Consider the following 19715-nt stretch of genomic DNA (forward strand, 5'->3'; position numbering starts at 1 on the left):
GAGTTGGTGATCGGGTTTGGGGGAAGGGTTAGTGATCGGGTCGGTGGAAGAGTTGGTGATCGGGTCGGTGGAAGAGTTAGTGATCGGGTCGGTGGAAGAGTTGGTGATCGGGTCGGTGGAAGAGTTAGTGATCGGGTCGGGGGAAGAGTTGGTGATCGGGTTTGGGGGAAGAGTTGGTGATCGGGTCGGGGGAAGAGTTGGTGATTGGGTCGGGGGAAGAGTTGGTGATCGGGTTTGGGGGAAGAGTTGGCGATCGGGTTTGGCGGAAGAGTTGGTGATCGGGTTTGGGGGAAGAGTTGGCGATCGGGCCGGTGGAAGAGTTGGTGATCGGGTCAGTGGAAGATTTGGTGATCGGGTCGGGGGAAGAGTTGGTGATCGGGTCGGGGGATGAGTTGATGATTAGGTCGGGGGAAGAGTTGGTGATCGGGTTTGGGGGAAGAGTTGGTGATCGGGTCGGTGGAAGAGTTGGTGATTGGGTCAGTGGAAGAGTTGGTGATCGGGTCGGGGGATGAGTTGATGATTAGGTCGGGGGAAGAGTTGGTGATCGGGTTTGGGGGAAGAGTTGGTGATCGGGTCGGTGGAAGAGTTGGTGATTGGGTCGGGGGAAGAGTTGGTGATCGGGTCGGTGGAAGAGTTGGTGATTGGGTCGGGGGAAGAGTTGGTGATTGGGTCGGTGGAAGAGTTGGCGATCGGGTTTGGGGGAAGAGTTGGTGATCGGGTTTGGCGGAAGAGTTGGTGATCGGGTCGGTGGAAGAGTTGGTGATTGGGTCGGGGGAAGAGTTGGTGATTGGGTCGGGGGAAGAGTTGGTGATCGGGTTTGGCGGAAGAGTTGGTGATCGGGTCGGTGGAAGAGTTGGTGATTGGGTCGGGGGAAGAGTTGGCGATCGGGTTTGGGGGAAGAGTTGGTGATCGGGTTTGGCGGAAGAGTTGGTGATCGGGCCGGGGGAAGAGTTGGTGATCGGGTCGGTGGAAGAGTTGGTGAGCAGGTCGGTGGAAGGGTTGGTGATCGGGTCTGTGGAAGAGTTGGTGATCGGAGGTGAAGCGGGGGGGTCTTGGACATCGGCGGGGGGCGGGGGGTGGCATCCAATCGTGGAGGTCCAATCACCGCAGGAAAGCTTGTTGGGCTTGGAGGAAACACTCCTGCTTCTCCTGGCCCACAAGCAGCGCAATAAAGGCACTCACCTCCTGGATCCTGCCTTTCTCGCCTCATTTTCACTGGTGAGATTCTGAATCCCCAACAAGCTGTGCTGGAGAAATGAAATTTGAAGTTAGGTTAAATTCAATTAAAAAAAAACACTTGAATCCTCCTAACAACGCTAATTGCCCCACTAGCGACCCGTCCGCCAACACTAATTGGGTACGTGACTTCAGTGAGTATGTTCCGTGCATACATCCAAGCATCCCCACACTATGCACAGAAGTGGGCGCATTGGAGTCGGATAGCGGTCACCATCGAAAAAGCTCCCTCCCGTCCCCAACTCACCTATTCTTGGGAGTTAAAATTCCCCCCTTAAAGTACAAATAAGAAACAAATGGAAGAAATTGCTATTGAAGCAGGTGCATGTTTATTCCTTATTTGTGAGAAAGATAGTGTTCTGACTCCAAGCCTTAATATGAGGGTGAGGCATATGTTCTAGGAATTTGATCCATATATATTAAGTAATACATTCTTGCAACAGCTGCATTTGTCATCAGCCACAATATCATCATTGTTAACAAGCATTAACAGAAGTGCTCTAGAAGGAGAAATTGTGCTTTTTGTGCCAATACAAACATAAAAGGTAGATGGTACTATAACAAATATTTTGGATGACATCTTGGACACTTTCATTCTTTCAGAGACAAACTTCCTTCTTTCATTGAAAATAATCCAGTCACCATGCCCTAACACCGGTTCTATTGACATTGAATTTAATATTTAATTTGATCCTAGCTGTTGAATTTTTTTTTAAACTTGGAAGGCTGCTCAAGTTTCTGGGAATTAAGTTGAAGAATAACAAGTGTTTATAAACATATTTAATATGATCTGATGAAGGTGGTTCTCACTGTATGATACCATTCTATTCCTGGAAGTTTAGCATGCACTGAGGTTTGGTAACAGGAACCTCACTATGTTCGATAGGGTGACAATAGGAAGAAAGATGGAAGCTCAGAAAAGCTACAGATAAGACCATCTCATTGAGGTAATCTAATACAATTTGCTTAAATTCAATTTGGTCCATCTTCTTGCCATGCAAAGCTAAAATACGAAAGAATGTGAATGTTAAATTCTATCATATTCTATCTATTGTGAGAACAAATTATATTATTTTTGAAACTTTAATCACTGCTAATTAAAATTTAAGGGGTTACTGGTTTATAAAAGTGTCCAAGTGGAATTCGCATTTACTTAAAAACTGGTACATTTCAACATCCCACGCAAGCAAAATCTTCTATCAGCTGAATCCTGTGCTGGATATATTGTGGGGGAATACAGCTTCAGCTAGAAATTACTGTTAGTAATATTAGCAGGCCAACATTTAGTTTGTTCATATGACATTCTTTTGCTTTTTAGCAGATATTATCTCATTTAAAACAAACGCTTTCATTAAAATAGTATAAAGGAATGTCATCCGAATGTGTTAAAAGTGCATCCGCTAATATTGCCAACAGTAATTTCTAGGATACTGTGATTTTTTTTCACTGGAGGGATTTGTTTCTCCTTTCTGTAGTGCATTTAAGATACAATTCTACAGCTGTGGCCAGCCTGTTTCCTGTAGCTATATTATATAACTTTCCAAAAAAATGTATTTACAAGTCTTCCTGCTCCACAACTAGATTTATCCCTTCATCCGTAATGGTGCAACCCTCTCTTTAATTATTCTTTTATTTTTAATATGCTTATTAAAGCCTTTATTATTTCCTTTTATATATCTGCTAGCCTGTTTTCATATTCCTTTTTAGCCCTTGTAATCACCTTTTTTATCCCCCCAGTGCATTTTCTATACTCCTCATGAATTTCTTAGATGTTGTTAGTCCTAGTTTTGTCATACACCTTACATTCTAAGTTTTAATTCAGTTTTAATTTCTCTATTTATCCATGGAACTCTATTCTTTGATGCACCTCCTTTTTGCCTTACAAGAGTATATCTACTTTGTACACTATGCATCTTATATTTGAAGATTCCACATTGCTGGTCCATTGTCCTGTCTGCAAACTTTTCTACTCAGTTAATTTGAGCTAAATCCCTTTGTCTTTTTCCAGTCCAGCATCCTCATCATTGACTCTTCATTATCTTTTTCTGTGCTTACATTGAACCTAACTATGTTGTGGTCACTATTTCCCAATTGTTCTTCTACTCTCACATCAGATATTTGGTCCACTTAATTTCTCAGAACGAAATCAAGCAATGCTTCTTTCTTTTTGGACTAGAAATATATTGATCTCAAAAACAGTCCTAGATGTAGTCTAAAAATTGTTCTCCACTTTCTCTACATACATTACTGTTGTTCCATTCTGTCCTGGGATAGCTAAAATCACTCAATATGACATTACTGTTGTTTTTACATATCCCTTTGAACTTTTTACAGATCTCCCCTCTATATAATCTTCACTCTTTAGTAGCCTATGATGCATGGCAAGAATTATGCCATTTTCCTTCCTATTCCTTAACTCTATTTATATGGATTGTGTCTTAGCACAACTCTCTGGAACATCCTTGCTTGCTAATACTGTGATAGAATCCTTTATTAATAATGCAACCTATCCCCAGTTTCTTGCTCTATCTCTCCTGAAAGTTGTGATCAGGCATATTTAGTTTGCAATTATGTCCAAACCTAAGCCAGTCTTTCACAGACTTTCACAATGCAGTGGTGTATGTGGATAATGTGAATTACCAGTACGCCCACAGATATTCCAGCCAGAACAAAAGCCTATGGGAGTATTCCCCACTCTTAAGCAAATACAAGTTAGACCTGCTAATCATCCTTCATTAATGACAGAATGTTAAACAATATTGCATATCATGCTAAGCGGCAGCTGTTCACATCTTATCCAGGTCTCATTAACCTGCTAATACTTTGATCATATGTAATTTAATTGAATTAGTACCTAAAACAAAGCTCCTGTATTCAGAATCACCAAGGTAGCTTGGCCCAGTAGACAGCTTACCTTCTAGCTTCCATTTTGAAATTTATATGAGGGGACACAGCTTGCATTTTAACTCTAGCTGTTTTAAACCAATGTATGAAATGTCCTGACTTATGATTGGGTGAAAATTTTACTTTTTCACAGGGTTGTTCTTCTGATATTGGAGTTAAGGCATATGCTTGGGACAGAGTTAGGAAAGTTTTACTCTGTGTCTGCCTTCGGTTACACCTGACATGGAAAGGCCTGATGCTAATATTCAACTTGAGCAGTACTAAAGTATTCTCTGTCCTCCCCCCCCACCCCCAAATATAATATTCTTATGACTCTAATCTTATATTTCAAGTGACAACTGATATATGGAGTAAGAATTGTTGAGAAGATATTTGGTTGCCTCAGAACCATTGTTGGACAGTTGTTGATACTTATAGAACATCCTTTCTTTTCATTTTGGCAAGATAGAAGTTACAAACTTACTCATATAGTACCAACAGACACTAAATGAACAGTTTAGACACTCAACTTTACTAGTTAGAAATTCAATCTCTCAATGTTATTCCTACTGTGTAATTGAATCAATGGCTACATTTATATTGCTTTGAGAATTTCAGGCATACAAGTGCATTAAAAGAGTTTCTATATCTTAATTTAGAATGGCTGATGGCACATAGACTAAAATTACAAACCTCTGCCCCCTCCCCCCAAACTATGCCAAATATAAAGATGTCACACTACTACTGCTACCATTGCCAAGACTAGCAATTTAGACAAATTTAGTAGATTACAGCAACGTGTTTTCATTCATTTGCAGCTTATGGTATTCTGTGATGAAGGTCATACAGTTGAGTACTGGACCTCATGAGCCCACTTCTAACTGCACTCGATTTTCTGAGATGGTTTGAGCATTCGGAATAGGCTTGAGGGACTGAATGGCCTACTCCTGTTTCTGTGTTCCTCTGTTCCATAACTAGTCCTCCTTTACATATTTAAATCACACTGAATTTTGCAAGTTTGGGTAAGGTTTCCAACAATCTTGAAAACAACAAGTGAATTCAGAGGTGCAAGTTGCCGGAGTAGAGGAAGCAATTAGAATGAATGCAGGCTCTCATGTCTATAGATTTTGGGAGCAAATGAAGAACTTTTCTGATATCAGAAGGAGTACAAAGTATAAGTGTACCTTTGTAGACATTATTACTATTGGAGCATATATATATTCTCTCAAGATACATTCATACAAACTCTGGAAACTGCAATCATTAGTTATTACAGAAACATAACAGTTTTGCCATGTCAAAAATGCACCAGCCCTTTAAGGGTGAGAAACAGCCCTTGAAGAGCTGTGTCTCAGTCAACTGAACTGCTGGCTAGGCCCTCTGTCTATTTTTCATGCATAGGGTGGCTATTAAAATGAGAAGAGGGGCTAATCTCACAAAATATGAGAAGACAAAACCTCCATGCCGCCAACACAGGTGTGCCATGGGAGGGCGCACCACTATTTTTGCTCATATTGCAATTTCAGGACTGTAGAGGTTATAACCAAGTACCAAGCTCTAATTCTTGTTTAACGTATCAAGAACATTTCCTTAAGAAGATTTTACAGTAAATAATCAATTTGTTGACTTACAACATTTAAACTGCTACTTAATAATTGCAGCTTTTTACACCAAGTTATAATACTCTGATCAAGAGTAAAATGTCAACACTTTCCCTGATAAGCCATAATCAGGATCAGTGGTAAAATAATCTCAAATGCCAGGATGACACAGACTGTATGGATTTTTTAAGGAAAATCACGGGCCATTGTGGCCATATTGTCCAGCAGTAAGAACCCCATAAACTTTTTTTTAAAGTAAAACACAAACGTAAGGATACAATAATGCACATCAATGCAGATCAAAGCTCTGCAGTCCTGCCACATGCAGTTGTGAATGGTGGTGGACAATTAAACAACTAACGGGAGGAGGAGGCACTATAAACATCCCTATCCTCAATGACGGCGGAGTCCAGCACGTGAGTGCAAAAGACAAAGCTGAAGCGTTTGCAACCATCTTCAGCCAGAAGTGCCAAGTGGATGATCCATCTTGGCCTCCTCCCGATATCCCCACCATCACAGAAGCCAGTCTTCAGCCAATTCGATTCACTCCACGTGATATCAAGAAACGGCTGAGTGCACTGGATACAGCAAAGGCTATGGGCCCCGACAACATCCCAGCTGTAGTGCTGAAGACTTGTGCTCCAGAACTAGCCATGCCTCTAGCCAAACTGTTCCAGTACAGCTACCACACTGGCATCTACCCGACAATGTGGAAAATTGCCCAGATATGTCCTGTCCACAAAAAGCAGGACAAATCCAATCCGGCCAATTACCGCCCCATCAGTCTACTCTCAATCATCAGCAAAGTGATGGAAGGTGTCGTCGACAGTGCTGTCAAGTGGCACTTACTCACCAATACCCTACTCACTGATGCTCAGTTTGGGTTCCGCCAGGATCACTCGGCTTCAGACCTCATCACAGCCTTGGTCCAAACATGGACAAAAGAGCTGAATTCCAGAGGTGAGGTGAGAGTGACTGCCCTTGACATCAAGGCAGCATTTGACCAAGTGTGGCACCAAGGAGCCCTAGTAAAATTGAAGACAATGGGAATCAGGGGGAAAACTCTCCAGTGGCTGGAGTCATACCGAGAACAAAGGAAGATGGTAGTGGTAGTTGGAGGCCAATCATCTCAGCCCCAGGACATTGCTGCAGGAGTTCCTCAGGGCAATGTCCTAGGCCCACCTTCTTCAGTTAGGAACATAGGAACAGGAGTAGGCCATTCAGCCCCTCGTGCCTGCTCCGCCATTTGATAAGATGATGGCTGATCTGTGATCTAACTCCATATACCTGCTTCATCAATGACCTTCCCTCCATCATAAGGTCAGAAGTGGGGATGTTTGCTGTTGATTGCACAGTGTTCAGTTCCATTCGCAAACCCTCAGATAATGAAGCACTCCGTGTCCGCATGCAGCAAGACCTGGACAACATCCAGGCTTGGGCTGATAAGTGGCAAGTAACATTCGCGCCAGACAAGTGCTAGGCAATGACCATCTCCAACAAGAGAGAGTCTAACCACCTCCCTTTGACATTCAATGGCATTACCATCACCAAATCCCCACCATCAACATCCTGGGGGTCACCATTGACCAGAAACTTAACTGGACCAGCCACATAAATACTGTGGCTACAAGAGCAGGTCAGAGGCTGGGTATTCTGCGGTGAGTGACTCACCTCCTGACTCCCCAAAGCCTTTCCACCATCTACAAGGCACAAGTCAGGAGTGTGATGGAATACTCTCCACTTGCCTGGATGAATGCAGTTCCAACAACACTCAAAAAGCTCGACACCATCCGGGACAAAGCAGCCCGCTTGATTGGCACCCCATCCACCACCCTAAACATTCACTCCCTTCACCACTGGTGCTCTGTGGCTGCAGTGTGTACCATCCACAGGATGCACTGCAGCAACTTGCCAAGGCTTCTTCGACAGCACCTCCCAAATCCGTGACCTCTACCACCTAGAAGGACAAGGGCAGCAGGCACATGGGAACAACACCACCTGCACATTCCCCTCCAAGTCACACACCATCCCGACTTGGAAATATATCGCCGTTCCTTCATCGTCGCTGGGTCAAAATCCTGGAACTCCCTTCCTAACAGCACTGTAGGAGAACCTTCACCACACGAACTGCAGCAGTTCAAGAAGGTGGCTCACCACCACCTTCTCAAGGGCAATTAGGGATCTGCAATAAATGCTGGCCTCGCCAGCGACGCCCACATCCCATGAACGAACAAAAAAAAAACATGAATGTTAATTAAGGATCAACACTTATAAGAAGCATCAAATGAACCTGCTTGCTATTCAGTCACTCCAGCTGCATAATGATTCATTTTTTAATTGGTATACACTGAGATGATTGACTGATGGATCTGACTAGTAGACTGGCATCAACTGTGGGTACATACTGATTGAAACTGCAAAGATAATTGTCAGACACTCATTGGCATTTTACTTTGACTTGCAACTTTTTTCAGACACTTCAGTCAGCCATTTTAAGTGATGCTGAAGCCATTTCAATGGGTTTGGCTATTAAGAGCACGGCTGGAACTGTTTTAAAACTATGATTACCAACTGATTAAAAATGGTAAGTGCCACTTTTTTATTTATATTTCATATTCGATAAATTTCACTGAAATTTTCTGCAATATATGTCAAATATGCACACCTCCTGTTTTCCAATTACCTTGTCTGTGATACAGAATATTATTTTCTGAAGTTTGAGCTTTAAGCATAACAAAATTTATATGACAAACCATAGTATTCACAAATCCTCTGCTGCTCATTATATTGCAGCAGTCCATGCTCCCCAGGCTTTTGATGTCATTTTGAAAAGGCATGGAAGCAGGGTTCTCTGACAGTACTTCAGGATATTGTGTACTTAGGGAATCTGATTAATAATAGACATGCAGTCATATTCCATTCATATTGTCACCTCAATGGAAAGTTTTGGATAAGCTCAGTTCCTGTCAGTTGTATCGATATTATTGTAGCTTTGTATCCAAAGTCAAGTTTCCTGACTGTTTCCTCCAACTTGGAGATGTATGTGTGATTGACAGCTGCATGTAGTTAGTTAAAACAGTTGAGCAACAAACAACAGTGTTTTTAAGCTCTGAAGTCTTTTCTAGTTTGTTATTGACAATAACAAATGCCACATGGTGTCAGAATTTGAAGTAGCTCCCCTGTATCTGCCACAACATTTTAAAAAGAGTTACAGGAGTGGTAAAAATAACATTTGGGTCTGGATTTTTGGTAAATGGAGTAAAATGGGTTCTTAGAGGCTATTGCCTCAAAATTACTTCCCAAAAAATTCCACCTGAATCATCTTTCAAAAAGGATGTCAGTCCCCAGCAGAAGTCCAATCCACTTAATGTAAACAGAGTCAAGAGGGTGTGGTTAGCCCCTCCAGTGTTTTTACCCAACTTTCACTCCAAACCCGCCTCAAATAACGCACTGCAGGACAGTATCCCTGAAGTGGACATCACATTGAGGAGGCCATTTGTATGTTGCTCCTGAAGGTTGGTGTTATTTTGTTTGCATATTGATCTTTTCAGTAGTTTGGAAGTTCAGTTGGAATTTTTTTGTGCTAGTTTTATTCAGCTTTGCTCAAAATACTGCTTTGCATTGGGCACATGGATTTCCCAATGGGAATTTCTCTAATCCTTTGCTATGAGGAGGCGGTGAGTACACGGAAGAGGATAGATTGGTGGTGCTTAGGGTCAGGCATCACAGAAGGTGTCTCTGCCCTACAAGCACATACCTACTCACCAGGGTCTACAGACCTAGAAGATCTTACTTAGAATTTTTGGACTGTTAGTGCATCGGAAGGCTGTGCTCTCCCTGCCCCCAAAGGTTATTGGGCAAATATGTCAACTATTGGCTGAAGACCTGCAGCCCACTTGCAACCAGAGAACAGCATTGTGTGTACCAGTCAAAGTCACCGCTGCTTTGAGTTTATTTGTGACTAGATCCTTCCAGGCAGCGTTTGGTGACTTTTGCAGGCAGCTACTCACCACTGAATCAACAAGGCCACTGATGATCTATTCAGGAGGGCTTCAGAATTAATATCCTTCCCAATGGGAGCAGACAAACAAAAATAAGAGAGCTATCCAGTTCTACAGACTGACGGAGTTCTCAGAAGTGCAAGGCATAATTGAAGGAACTTATGTGTCAATCAATACCCCATATGCAACCTCTTTGATTTTATGAATACAAAAAGCTTTCATTCTATTAATGTCCAGCTAGTGCACAATGCCAATCACCTTGTCCTGCACATGAATGCCAGATATCCAGGAAGCTGCCAGGATGCTTTCATCATGTGACCGTCCACCATATCAACCTTCATGACTTGGAGCCTCATCTCCAGATGTTGATTGAAGATCATGTGTATCTCCTACAGTCATGGCTAATGAATCCAGTAAGGCACCCACAGGCAGATGGGGACAACAGATATAATGAGGCCCATGCTACTATAAGAAGTGTCTTGGAGCAAACAATAGCAATTCTAAATTCCCATTTTTGGTGCCTGGATAAATCTGGTAGAGTCCTGCAATATATCGCAGCAAGTGTCTGGAATCATTGTAGCTTGCTGCATTCTGCATATTATCGCTATGAGGAAAGGCTTGCTGCTTTAGGAAGCTGAAGGCGATGGGCGATGAAGAGGAGGTGGAAGGACCTCTCTCCCCACAACATGAAACAAGTGCACAAGAAGGAGGGAATGTGGGACAGTACAGCCAGAAAAAGAAAGGTGCAGCTGATAGCCCAATACTTTCAATAAATAAAAGTTCACTGAACCAATAAAGTCACTTCACATTTGCCTGTTCTCCTCCCAAACCCTCACTGTCAAAGACTTCGGCCAAGTTCTTTTATAAGACAGAAGTCTACACTTCCGCTGCCATCATCCTAAACCCACAAAAGTGAAAGCATATGCAGAAATAAACCTGAAGTTATGTTTACTTCATAGAACAACATTTTCAACAAAATGTGCCAAAAATTCCAATCACCATCTACAACTATATCGTAACACGTGCCTACCCTTTGTGTCAGCTAACCAACTTGCTCATGCTCCTAATCTATTGCACTTATGAGGTGCTCCCTGAGTGAGATGAGATTGAACAATGGGTGGCTGAGATGGTTACCCTGGAGCCTTAAAGGCTTCAAATGACTGTCATCTCAAGGAAACAGCAGTCTCAGAGAAACCAGTTTCCGAATACCTTTCTCCCACAGTGCAAGGCACAAAGGAAGATGGTAGTGGTTGTTGGAGGCCAATCATCTCAGCCCCAGGACAATGCTGCAGGAGTTCCTCAGGGCAGTGCCCTAGGCTCAACCATCTTCAGCTGCTTCATCAATGACCTTCCCCCCATCATAAGGTCAGAAATGGGGATGATTGCACAGTGTTCAGTTCCATTCGCAACCCCTCAAATAATGAAGCAGTCCGAGCCCGCATGCAGCAAAACCTGGACAACATCCAGGCTTGGGCTGATAAGTGGCAAGTAACATTCGTGCCAGATAAGTGCCAGGCAATGACCATCTCCAACAAGAGAGAGTCTAACCACCTCCCCTTGACATTCAATGGCATTACCATTGCCGTATCCTCCACCATCAACATCCTGGGGGTCACCATTGACCAGAAACTTAACTGGACCAGCCAAATAAATACTGTGGCTACGAGAGCAGGTCAGAGGCTGGGTATTCTGTGGCGAGTGACTCATCTCCGGACTCCCCAAGGCCTTTCCACCATCTACAAGGCACAAGTCAGGAGTGTGATGGAATACTCTCCACTTGCTTGGATGAGTGCAGCTCCAACAACACTCAAGAAGCTCGACACCATCCAAGATAAAGCAGCCCGCTTGATTGGCACCCCATCCACCACCCTAAACATTCACTCCCTTCACCACCGGCACACTGTGGCTGCAGTGTGTACCATCCACAGGATGCAATGCAGCAACTCGCCAAGGCTTCTTCGACAGCACCTCCCAAACCCGCGATCTCTACCACCTAGAAGGACAAGAGCAGCAGGCACATGGGAACAACACCACCTGCACGTTCCCCTCCAAGTCACACACCATCCCGACTTGGAAATATATTGCCGTTCCTTCATCGTCGCTGGGTCAAAATCCTGGAACTCCCTTCCTAACAGCACTGTGGGAGAACCGTCACCACATGGACTGCAGCGGTTCAAGAAGGCGGCTCACCACCACCTTCTCAAGGGCAATTAGGGATGGGCAATAAATGCTGGCCTCGCCAGTGACGCCCACATCCCATGAACGAATGAAAAAAAGGCATGCCTGCCCATATCTAAAGCTCCTTCACGTGTCTTAGGCAGCAGGCTGAATGACACTCTCCAGAGAGACAGTGACAGTAACATCAGGCTGGCAGTTGCAGATGAAAAGCGAGCGCCCTGGGCCAACGCAATATCGTGCAGCCCAGCCGGACCTCCGGGGGGTGGGGGGTTGGGGGGGTGTGCAATGGCAGTGGCTCAAGCTGGTTTTGTGGAGCCTTGAAAAGCACTCCTGCTCCTCCCGGCCACATAAAAATAATCACAGACTTACCTGTGGGCTCCTCAGCTGGATAACCAGCAAGCTCCACCCAGAACTGTCCTAAAATAGCAATCAGGGTCTTACGTATGTCAAAAGTAAAATACAGTGGACGCTGGAAATCTGAAATAAAAACAGAAAATGCTGGAAATACTCAGCAGGTCAGGCTGCATCTCTGGAGAGAGAAACAGAGTTAACATTTCAGGTCGATGACCTTTCATCAGAACTCATGTATGTCATATGACCCCGATTTGCATTTTAACTCGGCCTACAACTGCCCAGTGGTAGACCTGGGGGACGACTGCCATGGACACATTTCTGTCAGGCGGACAGCCTCAGAATCTACCCCAAAGAGTATGATAGGCAAGGAGCTGAGTTAAGTCTCTGTGAATGGTAAGGGATGTGTTTTGGCAACAGACTTACCTTGTCCACCCTTGTGAGGTCATTAAACCTCTTCCTGCACTGTGTGGCAGTTCTTGGGGTAGTACAGGTTGCATTGACTGCCTCTATCACCTCCCTCCAGATAGCTTCCACCACTCCCTTATGGGACTTCCTGCCCTTACCTCTCTCTTCTTGATATTATACCAGTTGAGAAATAGTTCCAATTAAGTCTTTGAAGCCCTGTAGAAGTTTTGTGTTAAGGCTGACCCTCAATACATCTAATGAAGCAATGGTAGTTGCCACTCTGGAAGTCACCAATATCCTTAGTGCCTCCTCCTGGTGCCTTGATGTCGCAGAAATCTCCTGGGCTTCCACATTCTCCAGGGTGTTCTGCATAGCACGTGTAACTTTCTGCATTCCATTGCAGATGTGTGCAGTGGACTTCTGCTTATCCATCATCTCAACTATATGTGTGAAAAACATCTCCACTGCCTGCACATGAGATCAATGCTCCTGAATCATTGGTTTCTTGAAGACTGGGCCCCTGAGATCTGGTTCGCTTGGCTCCTCAGCCAAGGGTGGGTGTTTCTCCACTCTGGATGGATGAATGACCCACTTCTTTTCTTCCACTCCCAGGTCCTCTTGCTCACTGGTGCTCGGAGTGCAAACTCTTCTGATTCTCTAACTACTTCCTCCCGAGTGGGTTTCTCAGGGCTGGTGGTGGAACACATAAGATGCTATGACTTTGATGTCATTGTAACTTTGTTTCCATTGTCAAGAACAGGAAGCTCCTTGACTCTTCCCTCTGACCTGAGAGATATTTGTATGATTGACAACTGCATACAGTTCATTAAGACAGCTGAGCAGTGAAGAAAACATATATATATTTAAGCTCTGACATCTTCTAGTTTCTTCATGACTGAACTTAACAAATGTTACAGCAGTAATATTTCAATATTCACTTGTGGGGACAGTCTGTGCTATATCAGCATATTTGCAATATGATTTTTAGGAGTCGAAATTGGTTAGCGTCTGACAAAAAGGCCGCCCTGAGGATCTCCCAAAATTGGTCCTGGGGCTTCATCTTAATAATCGGGTCAGAGGCCGGGGTCTTCGATCCTTCAGAGGCAGCTCGCTGTCAGCTCAGATCAATTTGGGCCTTGCCAGCAGTGGCCATCAGGTAAGTCTTGGGAAGTCTGGTGGAGGAGAATGGGAGAGCTGCGATCAAAGACCAGCAGTTGCCCGCAGTATTAATATAGAGGCAGGAGGACCACTTCTGCTCCATCTGGTTCCATACTGAGGTAAGTATAAAACATTTTCCTGCCAGTTTCTTCAATGGCCTCCAGTGGACCTTTTAAGGACCGCTGGTTAGGCTGCTATAGATGCAGAAAAAATAGGCCGAGCTTCTGCAACGTGAAGTCTGACTAGTCCTAATGAATCCATTATTGAAATGAGGCTTGTGCTGGTTTCAGGCGGCCACAAGGGCTGCATAAAAAAGGTCCTGATGAATTTAGCAGTGGCCCGAATGGATGTGTAGATCAGGCACTGGCCGTTGCATTGTTAAATTCATCATCACTGAGCCCATTTACGCCCGAAAAACAGACGCAACACACACCAGTTTCTAGCCCTTTAGCTTTTAGTGTCCATTTATCACACTTACATTTCACATCATTCAAAAGAAAACTAATATCAGATACAAATTGGTGATACAGTATTATGCTGACAAAGAATGAGTCCCAGATGTATCTGTAAGTCTCTGCCTTTCAGCAGCAAAGAAGAAAGCAATATTTTAGGGAAATAAAGAACATTTTAACTGACTTGAATCTCAGTGTGATGTTGTGGGGTGAAAGGGACAGTGGGTGACTACAAATACTCTTTGACTGAACCAGAGGATCACCACTGCTTATGGCATTAGACAAATGGTAATAAAAGTTAAGTGCTCGATTGGGTGATGACTTCCCAGATTGACTATCGGAATGTACATTCTATAATTTCACCAATAAAGGCTTACTTACACATTCAGCATATATTTTATCCTGTGACACAAAAAGAACCTGTGCTGCTCTGATATAAAGCAAAGGATCACTGGCTCAGCCTTGCTGAACTAAAAAGAGTAGAGAGATAAAGGATATAACAAATTAAATGAATGACAGTTCATTTTCTTCAACTTATTCACTTATCAAGGATTTACAACTTCTGCCCTTCAAAATGCTGATGTCCTGCAATTTTTATTTGAATAGAATTGCCATTCTAAAATTTGTTTCATATTTGATGAAACAGTCTTTAGGAAGAAATGTCACTATAAGATAGCAACTTTGTTTATATAAAAGTACAATATACTGCCATACATTTTGAAGGTTCTGTCCGTATATAAAAATATTTATTTAGCGCTATTTAATGAACTGCATATAAAGTCAAATTCAAGGCTGATTGTTACAAACTCGGGTCTACTGCAGATACCATCTCGGGGCCAGTTGCATCAGTCACTCCCATAAATGATCTGAGTTTTTTACTTTTATTGGAAGCCAAAACAGAAAGTGCTGGAAATACTCACCAGGCCGGGCAGGCTTTGTGGAGAGAACAGAGAAAATAACATTTCAGGTACAAACCCCTAGTCAAAACAAAGGGGGTAATTTTAACCCCCAAGAACAGGTGGGTTGGGGGCGGGTGGGCATTAAAAATAGTTAGTTTTTGGAGCGGGACCACATCCTGGTTCCAATGAAGCCACTTCCGGGTTTAACCCGGGCGCGTTATGATGCACCCACGGAACAGAAACACGGAAGTCCCATCCCCACTTAAAACCGACGGGCTAATATTTAAAGGGCCAATTCAGGTAGTTGAAACAGTTTAGGTATTTAACCTTTTGTGGATTCTGCAGCAGAAACAGATTTAATTTTGCCTGAGCATATCTCCCGTGACTTCTGAAACATGCCATTGAAATGGAGGCGAATTGCAGCAGAAGCTCATTTGGACCTTTAAACCAGTGATTGAAACATCTCAATAAAAGGTGAGTTATTGCAGCTGGGCACTCAGTTCCCTCAGACAAATGTTTGACTGGCAGTTCTTCGTGTTTAGACTGAGATTTCTTTGTTGAGACTGAGAATTCTTGTGTTCACACAAATTTACCTACATTTTGGAGCCCCTCAAACTGATAAATTCAGGATGGAGGGCACAATGGATCTATTCCACAGTACACCTGAGGAGGAGGAAAATGAAGATAGGGAACCCATCGCCAGAGCAGCCGCGCACATTGCTGCCCGTGATGGTGGTGGTGGAGGTGGGAGGGGGGGGGTGGTGTTGGAACAACACAAAATGTGGGTGAATCAACAACTGGTTAGGTCATTACAATGCTTCCTGCACTGAACCCAAGACCTAGGGACTGTGCTCCTGCTGCTCAGCTCCTCTACCACCTCCAGCCAAGAATTTTTGGTTACAGAGCCGGGTTTCTTCCTGCCATCCATTGGAAACATTTCCTCCCTCCTTGCTCTCACTGCAGCCAGTAGTACATCCAGGGAGGCATCATTAAATCTAGGGGCAGCCTTTGCTTTCCTGGACTCCATTTCTCCTTCAAAATCCATTCTTGGACTAGCCCTTTAAATAGTGGGCTTTAAATCGCATCATTGGGACGTGCAGTAGGCCCACTGCACAGCTTGGAGACGCAAAGCCTGGAAGATAATTGCCTGCAATCGAGTTGTGATTGCAGATTTAATCGCGCACATTTGACTTCTGGTTTCCCCATTCGCAAATCCACCGCTGAGTTCCCGTCTCCAAGTAAAAGTCATGCCCAAAGAGTCTGCGCCTGAAACGTTAATTCCTCTGCTCTCTCCACAGATGTTGACTGATCTGCTGAGTCTTTCCAGAATTTTCTATTTTTGTTTCAGATTTTCAGCATTTAAAGTTTTCTGGTTTTACTTTTATGGGAGTTGACGCTCACTGCCATCTATCTACTTGTCTGATAGCATAACCCGAGATGTAACAATAGCTCCCCCTTGCCATCTGGACCAGATACCCTTGTCTTTTTCATATGTGTTTGTTTAATCTTTCTGAGGGGGACAAGTTAACACAAGATAAGGAGAGGCTTGGTTCGAATCAAAGCAGCTTTGTTCTAAAGTAAGGTGAATTGTAAAGAACAATAGGTATGATCAGATTCGCTTAGTTCAATCAGTACAACTAAACAATAATCCCTATTCTTCCTGTCCTACAGCCCAGGATAGAACCAGTTTGCCTGTAGTACCCTGTCTTTTGCAGCCTTTCGCGCAGGGAGGGTTGGAAATTAGGCTGGAACCCGGTGCGTTGGGTCCCAGCCTACAATTGCATGGCATGTTGGAGAGAAGCCCCTGCCTGGCCTAACCAAGGCCACCAGCCAGAAGGGTAGGGGCCAGGAGCCGGGGGCGTGAACTGGGATTCAGTACAACAGGAGTTTCCACATTTCCAGTTCTCAGGGGGACATGGCATAGGGTTGAGAGAAAGACATGCCAGACTGACCAATGACAGAAGTGGGGCCCACCTGGAATTCCAGGCCGGGATCATGGCCTGGGGCCCTGAAAAATGGACTGCCAATTTTTTTTAAACATATTTCAATGAGGAGTTGCTGGGGGAACCTGTAAGTTGTTTCTAGGAGACCCGTCACCCACCCTGCAACCAGGCAACCACTTTTCTAACGGACCCTCCAGTCTCTTCGACAGGTAGGGGCTCTACATGCACCCCTTGTGGTATGGCAACTCCATCATGGCACATTCCTTATTCAAGAACTAGCTCAGATACATCTACTCGGGAAACAGTGGGTATATCAGAGGGCGAAACACAGAGGACCAGTGAGCAGGAGGAACTGAAAGGTGATGTTGAGCAACCAACCATCTCTTCTGGGGTGGTAGGGGTAGGGGGGGGAGGCAGAAACATCTGGCCTCAGGAAGAAGCATAGGGACCCAGGTCACATGGGCCCAGCCTTCAAAATTTCATGTACAGTTAGTGGAGATAATTTCCTCTCAGTTGTTATACATAGTGAATAGATTGGACGAATCCATGACCCACACCTTCAACACAATGAAGGAGGCATGCCAGGGCATGCACAACCATCTCCGGATTGTGACAGTCCAGGAGAGTTCTGCAGCAAAAGTTTGCCTAGAGGAGGTTCTAAGGATGATCACTGCTCCTGGAGTGGTGACCACAACTGCTTTCATAGATTCCTTCAGGAGCTCCTTACCTCAGGCCTTTCATGACAGGATTTATACTATTCTAATCTGCAGCTTTGTTCTCACACAGAACATTAGCCCAACTGAGCCCATGCCCAACATAAATGGGCTTTTAAAAAATTCATTCATGGGATGTGGGCGTCGCTGGCAAAGTCAACATTTATTGCCCATCCCTAATTGCCCTTGAGAAGGTGGTGGTGAGCCGCCTTCTTGAACCGCTGCAGTCCGTGTGGTGAAGGTTCTCCCACAGTGCTATTAGGAAGGGAGTTCCAGGATTTTGACCCAGCAACGATGAAGGAGCTGCGATATATTTCCAAGTCAGGATGGTGTGTGAATTGGAGGGGAACGTGCCTGCTGCCCTTGTCCTTCTAGGTGGTAGAGGTCATGGGTTTGGGAGGTACTGTCGAAGAAGCCTTGACGAGTTGCTGCAATGCATCCTGTGGATGGCACAAACTGCAGCCACTGTGCGCTGGTGGTGGAGGGAGCAAATGTTTAGGGTGGTGGATGGGGTGCCAATCAAGCGGGCTGCTTTGTCCTGGATGGTGTCGAGCTTCTTGAGTGTTGTTGGAGCTGCACTCATCCAGGCAAGTGGAGATTATTCCATCACACTCCTGACTTGTGCCTTGTAGATGGTGGAAAGGATTTGGGGAGTCAGGAGGTGAGTCACTCGCCACAGAATACCCAGCCTCTGATCTGCTCTTGTAGCCACAGTAATTATGTGGCTGGTCCAGTTAAGTTTCTGGTCAATGGTGAACCCCAGGATGTTGATGGTAAGGGATTCGGCAATGGTAATGCCATTGAATGTCAAGGGGAGGTGGTTAGATTCTCTCTTGTTGGAGATGGTCATTGGCACTTGTCTGGCGCGAATGTTACATGCCGCTTATCAGCCCAAGCCTGGATGTTGTCCAGGTCTTGCTGCATGCGGGCACGGACTGCTTCATTACCTGAGGGGTTGCAAATGGAACTGAACACTGTGCAATCATCAGCGAACATCCCCATTTCTGACCTTATGATGGAGGGAAGGTCATTGATGAAGCAGCTGGAGATGATTGGACCAAGGACACTGCCCTGAGGAACTCCTGCAGCAATGTCCTGGGGCTGAGATGATTGGCCTCCAACAACCACTACCATCTTCCTTTGTGCTAGGTATGACTCGAGCCACTGGAGAATTTTCCCCCTGATTCCCATTGTCTTCAATTTTACTAGGGCCCCTTGGTGCCACACTCGGTCAAATGCTGCCTTGATGTCAAGGGCAGTGACTCTCACCTCTCCTCTGGTATTCAGCTCTTTTGTCCATGTTTGTACCAAGGCTGTAATGAGGTCTGGAGTCGAGTGGTCCTGACGGACCTCAAACTGAGCATCGGTAAGCAGGTTATTGGTGAGTAAGTGCCGCTTGATAGCACTGTCGACAACACCTTCCATCACTTTGCTGATGATTGAGATTAGGCTGATGGGGCGGTAATTGGCTGGATTGGATTTGTCCTGCTTTTTGTGGACAGGACATACCTGGGCAATTTTCCACATTGTCGGGTAGATGCCAGTGTTGTAGCTGTGCTGGAACAGTTTGGCTAGAGGCTGCAAGGAGTGTTTGTCGATATCTCTATTTCTCATGACGGTAACAATGCAGCTGTATCAAACCAGCTCCCTCCAATATCACCACAGGATGGAGCACAAGCGACATCACATCAGAAGTCCTCCAAAGACATCAACGTCACTGAGACTAGTGCCACCTCAGCCCTCAAGGCTCCATCAGTACAGTCCAAGCCATCAACCTCACATCGAGATAGTACCATGTAGGAGTTGGAGGTTTGGATCACATGCAAAACGAGTTTTAGGCACAAGCGGTAGGCACAGCGGGAAGAAATAGATATAAGTAGTACATAAGAACA

Source organism: Heptranchias perlo, chromosome 4 (assembly GCF_035084215.1).
Source record: "Heptranchias perlo isolate sHepPer1 chromosome 4, sHepPer1.hap1, whole genome shotgun sequence".
NCBI classification, from domain to species: domain Eukaryota; kingdom Metazoa; phylum Chordata; class Chondrichthyes; order Hexanchiformes; family Hexanchidae; genus Heptranchias; species Heptranchias perlo.